Source organism: Peromyscus californicus, unplaced genomic scaffold, assembly GCF_007827085.1.
Source record: "Peromyscus californicus insignis strain IS unplaced genomic scaffold, ASM782708v3 Scaffold_17__1_contigs__length_78620276, whole genome shotgun sequence".
NCBI lineage: Eukaryota > Metazoa > Chordata > Mammalia > Rodentia > Cricetidae > Peromyscus > Peromyscus californicus.
In genome coordinates this window covers 38,260,665-38,270,346 of record NW_026294469.1, presented here as the reverse complement: position 1 = coordinate 38,270,346, position 9,682 = coordinate 38,260,665, and the positions used below count along the sequence as shown (strand labels likewise).

The window sequence follows — 9,682 nt, the reverse complement described above, 5'->3', positions numbered from 1 at the left end:
GTGGCATTTATCGAATTAATGTCTTAAAGCATCGTTCCTACCTTATGGTGAGGTTGGGGTTCTGAGGTTGAGCCAGGCTGACTGAAGCTGAACCTTTTCAGTGTAAGCCATTATCACAAAAGAGTGCCATGGGCTTTTGCTGTGTTCAGCACTCTGACCCTTCCTGGGTAGGTCCCGGAATGCTAGAAGAAAGAAACTCAGGCCCTCTCTTTCCAGGAGTAGATAGTAATTATTTTAATCTAATCACAGAAATTCCATTTCAATTGCTATACCTTTCCAATAATCGTTTAAGCTAGTCCCTGCATTCCCCGAAGTGACTTCCATTAGAAATCTTTGTGATCTAACTCAATGCAATCATTCTCATCAGATGCTTTTCCATTTCTTATCTGGGAGCAATCCCTTCTCCTTTCTGATGTGACAAGGAAGAGTGAAACTCTCTGGATGCTTTCCCCTGCTGAGATGAAACACCACTTGGATAAGACACTCTGTTGTATGGCTTAAGAGAGAGAAATAATGACCCAGGTAGACCAAATCCCTCTTAAGCCTTCCCCACCTTCGAGCTTAGGTGAGATAACATTTATCCCAATTTCATAAGCATATTTGAGGCAAGATTTTTGCATATATGAATACCCAAATCCTTTGTTAGCCGTAAGTGGGTTGAACCAGGCAGTAAATAGGGGCTACCTAATGAACACCCCCAAACCCTGGAGATCTTGAAAATGAATTAGAAGGCCAGCCATGGGACAGGGTAGTGCAGGGGGGTGGTAAATAGAAAGTGGATGCAAAAATCCATTTTTTCTTAAGTATTTTAGTAGTAGTTGGACTTTATAGCTTCGTAATTGTGTCGGGAATGGGAAATAGTAGACAGAAGCAGTGAAACCTTATTTATGTGTGGGGTTAAGAAGGGGTGGAAAGCAACACTGAGAACTTAGCTTCTAAAGCCCTGATTTCCACTTCAGCTTTGTTAGCACCTTTTTTTCCTCTCAGTAACACTAAGGAGTAGATGTTAAGGAGATAGAAACCTGAGATGGAATGCTAAGTAATGTCCCATGATTACAAAGCTAATATGATCTGACCATGGCATGAACTGTGCCTTCTAAGTCCCTAATCAGACGCTGCATAATTTAATAATTTAAGATGGCAAGAAAGCACAAAGCACATTTTCAGAAGGGGTTCTATCTGAAATGCTGACATGAAGAGAAGTATGATAACCTCCCAGCTCCAAGGACCACTGACTAGTTCAGAAGAGCTTTGTTCCCGATACTCATTCTTTAAGGATCTTAGGCCAGGAAGCAGTGATATGCAGAGCTCTGCTGCTTCACGTATTGCACAGTTTTGCTAAAATGACTGAGAAGACGACAGAGCAGGGGAATCTAGGTTTTAATTTTGTATGACATTGTAGTCTCTCTCCCTCACCAGTGTTCTCGCTTTCAAGTTCATGTGCCATGAATTGCTTTCTTTCTTACCTCTGTAGCTCAGTTGAGATGTCATAGGCACATGCCTGTGCTAGGGAAACTTGCCTTTGAGATTTGGAGTTCTGACACCTCCTTTAGGAAAACATTCAATTCCCTCAAACAAGCAATTGCACAGACAGTGTCTTTGTTATATATACCCTAGGTATTCACTTTCTTTCTTTAGATAGTGTCTTAGGGTTTCTATTGCTGTGAAGAGACACCATTTCCACAACAACTCTTACAAAGGAAAACATTTAATTGGGGGTGGCTTACAGTTCAGAGGTGTAGTCCATTGTTATTATGGCAGGAAGCATGGTGGCATGCGGGCAGACATGGTGCTGGAGAGGTAGCTGAGATCGGCAGGCAGCAAGAAGTGACAGTGAACCACACTGGGTCTAGCTTGATTATCTGAGACCTTAATGTCCACCCCCAGTGACAAACTTCCTCCAACAAGTCCACACCTCCTAATAATGCTACTCCCTATGAGTCTATGGGGGTCATTTTCTTTCAAATCATCACAGAGAGCTTATCCTAAAAGGCTAGATAGTTCTAGGGAAAATACTCCCCCATCCCTTTGCCTGTCTTTTACTGTCTCTCTTCTAAAATACTAGTGTAGTTAGCTTGGTTTCAGTGAGGGATGTTTAAACAACTTTTCTTAATTATTAAATTTGCTTTGATAGCAAAGAATAAACATTTTTTGAAAGTGTTATTAGAAAAATTCAAAATAATGGAATTATTTTAACCTAAATGTTCTTTGTTGTTGTTGGTACTGTGTTTGATATGGCAATTTGTGAGTTAAACCATGTAAAATCACCATTCAAAGAAGCTTAAAGGTGGTGAAATACAGGCAATACATTATGGTTCAACTTACTCTTTGCATTTGGCATCCTGGACAATTATTGGTTTTGAATGTAGGTGTGGTCTCAAGGCAATTTCATTTTTCATTTTCCCATAAGCCATCTGACTGACTGAGAAAAATCTGAATATGAATTCTATTTTTAAAGTTTCTGGGGCCTTAGTCACTGATATCAAATGCTCCTTTGCAAATGAATTCCGCTGTTTTCATTATTGATTCCATTTTGTAGCCTGTCTTCTTCATATGTGGTTTACAATGACTGAGGGACAATTACCTGATGAACTAAACTGAAAAGAAAGTCCTTCTCCATGGTGTGGATCAGTAAAACTAAACCTTGCATTGAAAAATAGCCTTAGCTGATATAGAGTAACTATTTTCTTCTCCTTCTTCTTCTTCTTCTTCTTCTTCTTCTTCTTCTTCTTCTTCTTCTTCTTCTTCTTCTTCTTCTTCTCCTCCTCCTCCTCCTCCTCCTCCTCCTCCTCCTCCTCCTCCTCTTTCTTCTTCTTCTTCGTACTGAGGATCAAATTCAGGTTTTTCTGCAGGCTAGGAATGTACTGCTGAGGGGTATCCCCAGCCTCTAATATGGTAGACATCTGATTGGTGTCACACCTCTTGAACTAGGAGTGTAGTTCAAATGAAATACACTCACATACTCATAGACTCGCTAGAAGTAGATCATATCCTCTATTGGAGGAAAACTTTGTATGATTTTAAAGTAAAAATAACTTCAAACCAGACTTCAGTTCTTTTGTAAACATCCTTCCTTTATTGTAAGCATCCATACTTTCTAAAACTTGCACTCCTCTGAGGAGTTGAATTCATTTGATTGCATACTAGTTTTTTTATTAAGAGCCATCAAATATAAAATACTTAAAATCAATGAATTTCGCTTTATTTTTCCTTCTTTTCAAGGGCCCAGGGCTTACAATCTTACTATCTTCAGTGATAAAAAAAAAAAAAAACAAAAAAAAACAAACAAAAAAAAACAGGTCTTAACAATCATCTGGATATTGATTGCTTCAGTAGAAAAAGGTAAAGCGTTTCCTAGGTTACTGAAAATGAGGCGATAACAAGAAACACCTGCCCTCAAAAGTTACAGACCCTTGGACAGAGCCCAGGGCTCATTCTCAGCATATTGATCAGCACAGAAGTGCTTTTGCCTCTACCCGTTTGGCTCCCTAAGGGCTCAGCAGTGGTGATGCTCTGTATTAGGATAACCACCTCTCTGCTGCATCTTTACCTTAACCACTTCATGCAGAAGTGGAAGATAGTACTTGGTACTTGGATAGTCTTGTGTGCGTGTGTGCGTGTGTGTGTGTGTGTGTGTGTGTGTGTGTGTGTGTGTGTGCAGGGAATATGTGTATGGTGCATTGGTGTTATGTATGCCCACATATACACACAAAGAGGCCAGGGAAAAACATCCAATGTCTCATCCTCCCTCTTCTTTTTGTTCCTTTGATTCAGGGTCCTCTACTGGCCCTGACACCTGGCATTTTAGCTGGGCTGGCTTTGAGGGGCTCTGCCTGTCTCTGTCGTGTAGTGCTGGGATTTCAGACACACGTAGCCATGCCTGGCTTTTTTATATAGGTGCTCAGAGTTTGAATTCGGGTCTTTGAGTTCTCATGCTTGTGGGTGAGTGCTCTTATTCAGCAAGCCACCTCCTCAGCCTGTCTGTATTTTTTTAAAAATATAGACACAATGTGAGATTCGTTTCCCTCATTCTAAAGTTCCCCTTTTCTTTCGCTTAAATCACATTCAGATGGCAAGGGTCTTCTTCATTATTATTTTTTTCAATTTTTCTCCTCTGTTCTTTTTCTTCTTCCTCTTCCTAATTTCCATCTCTGATTCTCCCCACCTCCCCACTCCATGGTCGAAAAAGTCAGTGGACTCTATTGTTTCTGGGGTGTGGGGCTCAGGAGCTCTTAGTGGGGCGGGTCCATTTCCTTTTTACCACCACAGACTGCTGGCTTCTCAGGATGGCACTGGCCCTGCGAACGACCGCCATGGCCATGTGCAAATCAGGGCTGTCTTTGTTCTCGAGGATCATGTGCCTTATGCTGCCTGTGCGTTCTTGTAGATGGTGGTGCTCAAGTAAGAAGTGGCTGTTTTTGGCTGGCCAGATCTGTATTTCAGGACCACGATGACCCATTGTCGTTGGCCGGTTGCCGATTGTAGTGGAAGGTGTTGACGGCCTTCAGATTATTGGGCTTGGTGCTGTACATCTGCTTATTCCTCTTGATCAAGAACCCGGAGCAGTTCTGAACAGCCATCCATTGCAGATGCACAGATGTGGCGGAGGCTCTTCTCCTTAAGGAGGCAAGAGACAGAAGAAGTTTCATCTCTGATTCTATTGCTTTTTCTCTTCAGTTTCCTCAACAGTACTTGGAAAGCCAGTTTGACACATATATTTATAATAAACTTATGTAATAAATGGTGATTAGATTCCATACTACTTCATTGGCTTTTATCATAGCTACTGCTGATATATCGAGTATAAAGCAACATTACTGCAACACTAGTAATTAAGCAGAAAACAATTAAAAATAGTTAGGTTTCAATAATTTTAAATCTCTTAATTTATTTGTTCTCATTTTAGCTTAATTTTGGGGTATGCTATAACTTTTAATTCAATTTCAAGATTTTAATTTATTTAATAATTTAATTTGCCCCTTTCCATGTAACAATTTAGAGAAAACATCTACAAGGAAAGGCTAATCAATAGTTTCACCAAAGAAGTAGTGAAAGAAATTAAGATAAATTTTTTCTTCAAGGTCTGCTTGTCATTTTAATACTGCTCTCAATTATTCCCATCAATTCCATGGTGCTCTCTACACATGATCAAATGTTTCTCTCAGACTGAGCGTCTATTGTGCACAACACATACATGATATCTCTGGTGAACACATGAGCAAACTACAGACAAACCTCTGTAACAGAGGCAGACAATGAAACCTCAAACCCATCTTAGTAACAGGAGCAATGAAACTCCTAAGTTACAACCTTGTCCCTGGACAGTAGCTGAGAGCTCACATCTTGAGACAATAATCATGAGGTTGAGAGAGAGGCAGAGAGAGCTAACTGGGAATGGCATGGGGTTTTGAAACCTCAAAGCCTACCTCCAGTGACACACCTCCTCCTACAAGGCCACTCTTGCTAATCCAAATCACTCCAACAATTGGGGACCAAGTATTCAAACCTAATGGGGATCCTTCTCATTCAACCCACTGCAGTCGGTCTACTGCAGAGCTACCAGCTTGTTCCCCCAGTTCTGCTCTGACAGATTAGAGGCCAGATAACCTGCTTCTTTGTTTTTTCATACTGGCTTTACATCAAGGAGAACCAAGTCTTCAGCTCTTCCCCTCTAATTAACCACACCATCCAGTGGGTCCTCCAGTGGGAAGGAGCGAGCCATAGACACCCATGATGTGCCTGCAGCAGGGATTGGTAGGTAGAGCAGAGGCTCAGTGAGTTCAATGTAGATTGCAGGAAAGATAGGTGGCTCCCTTTGCAGATACATTTTTTTTTTTTTTAAATCAGCAGTGACCTCAATATGTCATCCGATATTTTTTGAAAAGATTGTGAAGCACAGCAGCTATTCATTAAATTTGAATTTGTATTTTCTACTTTTCTGCAGCCCCCAATTTTCCTATCAGTCATGGTTCCTAATATTCCACTATCTCTGGCCACACTGCCAATGCTGTCAGTTACTGAAACATTGTCACGAAGGAACAGTTTATTTTTTTTTGAAGAGATGAAAAGCAGATCACAGAGGCAGACTATTGGTGACTTGCTGGAATGTTCTCTAGTTCAGAACACTTCAGCTTAGGTTATGAATTACTATTCATTATTTTATGTTCACTGGTAAAGTGCTTCTCAAGTAATTGATTCTGCAAAAATCATTCATTACTTGAAACAATTGTCAATTTCTTCATTTGTGTGTGAGCTATCTAGTTATATACTGTAGAAAATAGACACATGGAGGGTGAGTGGTTACAGTGTTTCAGCATGGCATTTTATCCATTAATACTTGTGCCATGGGTAATTTTTCTGTAGAAACCTTTTATTGCATTTTGTCACCTCATTTGAAATGATTTATATTTTGTTTCTAAACAGCTTTTTTTTTCTTTATTACCTATTAAAAGCAAAAACCTGAGAATGCAGGCAAGATGTGAGGGTTCTTGATTTTCAGTGCTCTCTTTCTTAAGCACCACAAGCAGGAATGAATGCGCTCAGCTGGGCAGGGAAGAAAGTGTCATTTGATACTGGACTGTCTCTCATTCTGTCCTTCCTAGTTTTCCTTTGTAATATATAATTCTCTTCAGACTCGTTCTACTCTCATAATTTCTAAGTGGATTATCTGATTTGTAACCCTCAGCCTCTGTCCTCTCACTTTTCAGATGTCAGATGGAAGTTCTCAGTTGTTTCTCGCCTTCCTCCCTAACAAGCCTAGATAATGGCCTCTTGACTCCACTCCAGGGACTCCATGCTAGGAAAGTTAGTGCCTCAGTTTCAGCCCTGGCGCTTGCAGGGGTGGGGTGGTGGGGGTGGGTGGGGGCTTTAACTAAAAAGTTGGTGACTTTCTGGTTCTTTGTCTCTCATTCTCTACTTACTACATATCTTATAAATAGACTAATAGCATGCATCCCTGTAAACTTCCTGAGAGACAAAGGAATCTACAGCCAGGGCCTCCTATTGATAACTATGGCTGTCATTCCTGCTTCCAGTCACAGTGGCCATTGTTCTATCTGACCTCCATTAACTTATAGAAAAATTTCATTGAAAAGTTATTTTAATTTCTTGACTCAAAAGGCAGTTAACCTACATACTGTTTGAGAATAGGCCTCCTTTTTTTTTTTTTTTTCAGAAAGATTTTACCAGGTGCAAAAACAGTAGGATTTTTGAAAGAACAGAATGAGAAACACGTGCTATTGTTTTTAAAGAGTAAAATAGTTTAAAAACCTGCTGCCAAAATTAAAGACACAGCTCAAGCATCTCACAGAGATGTTCTCAATCTTAAGTTTGCCAGTTTCTCTTGGGTTGTGGTGATGAAGAATTGGGCTAGTGCTGGTTCTGTGTGGATGAACTCATTAGTTGTCCAATGCAATTATAGTATTTTGTGTTATGTATGCTCAAATTACATACCATTGAGTAAAATATATACCTTGAAGCATTCACTATTTGTATTTGTTAGTAGTTGTTTAATTCAACGTGTACAGGGTCTCCTGCCACTGCTTCATTAATGAGAGAATATCTTTTATTATATTGGAAATAATGAACATGAGCTGGATGACCATACCATCTTTGTTGTTGTTCTGACTAGTTGATGCTTGTTATTCAGTTAGGGGTGAAGATGAGTCTCTGTACACGTGTGTTCCTACCCTAGTTTCTGGCTAGTTAGTCATTCTAGGTTTGTCTGTCACCCAGAAAGAATCTAGTGGGTGCAATCGTTATCTTGGGAAAAAAAAAACCAGTTGAATAAACTCCCCTAAGCAAGGGAGAAATAATAAAAGAGAATGCCACAAATAAAAGATTTGGTTTTATTTTTAGAACAAATACATTGACAGTGGACACTTGTAGGGTTCTTAGAACATACTGTCTAATTTCTCTGCCCATAGTATTGCCTTTTACACATGTTTTGCCTTCAGAAGCAATTTGCTCACATCAGAGTCGCATTTAAAGTCCTTGATATATCCATTTTCACATGTAGGATCTGTGCTCCTAAGGATGGTGATCAATGCCTTCCAGTTTTGGTCAATTTCATCATTGGTTTGACCTGACTGGCTCACTCTCACAACCCTTCTCTATTGAATATGTATGTTCTCCAGAACATCCTGTCCTTTCCTTCATTCCATCTTCCTTCATGAACTCTATCTACCACAACTTCCACATTGCTTTTTTTCTTCTTAGCTTAGCTCTGAATATCAACACTTCCCTGGAAGATATCTCTAATCCTAGGATCTCCTGCACCCTTCCTAATCCTCTGCACTGATGTTGCTGTGGCACTCATTTACTCAACTGTCATGACTGACCATGAGCTAAGTGTATATAATGATTAGTTACTTAAAAGAGTCTTAGTGAATCCATCAAAATTGGCTTCTTCCAGGAGACCACTGGATTATCTGTTTTATTCCTTATCTTGAGGCATTCTGTTCAGGGTGGCCATCTTTCACCTCACTACTACCACCTTTTTACTCTCAGTTGCCAAGGTGGGGATATCAGCCTTCCCAGATTCACTCAACCACTGCAATAGACTATTATCCTGTGGATTGTAAGTTATTCTAAAGTATACTGAAGACAAACAAAGCTAAGGTGTGTATGGTTGGAGAAAACATTTATTCTCTTTATAGTGAATGCATGCATATTAATGGATGTGTTAAAGGTCCATGAAATGTTATGTTGACTAGAACATCCCCATCAAACCAGAAAACTTTCTGTTTTGTCTGTCTAAAGATTGCACTGATACTTCTCCCATCTTTAATGTCCATTCAGACATTTAATCACACACATTTACCACATAATCATTAGCTGCTTACTGAGTGGCAAGACTGCTAGGTGCTAGCAATGTGACTGCATCCTGTTCCCTCTTTCCAAAGAGCTCAGAGCTATAAAGAGAGTAGGTCGTTTTTTTCTTTTCAGAGGACTGGAATCTAATTAAAATACTTCTGATAATATTAGTTTTGAGAAGTGTTTTCTATTTTTCTACAGAAGAGTTACTTTGTAAATACTTTTTAAAGTAAATGCAATGAAAAGGTAATTTTTCTTTGGTTAAGAAATGAAAGGTCACCTAACAACCAAATACCCAATATAATATATTCAGTTTCATGGCATGAGAGTAAAAGTAGTGTCCTCCTAATCAATGTAAAAGTACTCTAAAATAGAGGGACTGCTACAAAAAGGGGCATTTAAATTCCTTTCTAGCTTGGTTGTTTGTTAATAGCTTCATATTTCACATGGTACCAGAGGATATTACAGTGGTGACAGTCAATGAGTCTGAGAAAGCAATAGAAATAATTAATAATCTATTCATGGAAATCATGATAAAACACTCGGAAAGTAAAATCTGATTATAGTAGTAACAGAAATTAAAATGGCATGGCATGAAATAGTGACAAATGAAGGCAAAATAATTGGCCATTATATTTATTTTTTTTGTTTTAGAATGTTTAAATCTGTTAAAATGCTTAGTTGAATGTGGTTTTAGAAATAGATATATTTGTAAAATTTTATGCTTTTGGCTAAAAAGTTTAGCTTTCGTTTATCAAATCCCAGTTTAAAGATATTTTATGATCCTTCTACTGGTAAGATTACAATTGTTTGATGAACTTGCATTTAGAAAGTAACCTTAAAATATACCCTTACAACCATAATACTT

At 39.0% G+C, this 9,682-nt stretch overlaps 1 pseudogene; it reads right to left on the bottom strand.

The window, feature by feature from the left end:
* Positions 1 to 4,222: 4,222 nt before the first annotated feature.
* On the bottom strand, positions 4,223 to 4,649 carry LOC128113091 (60S ribosomal protein L28-like; annotated as a pseudogene).
* Between the last annotated feature and the right edge of the window lie 5,033 nt (positions 4,650 to 9,682).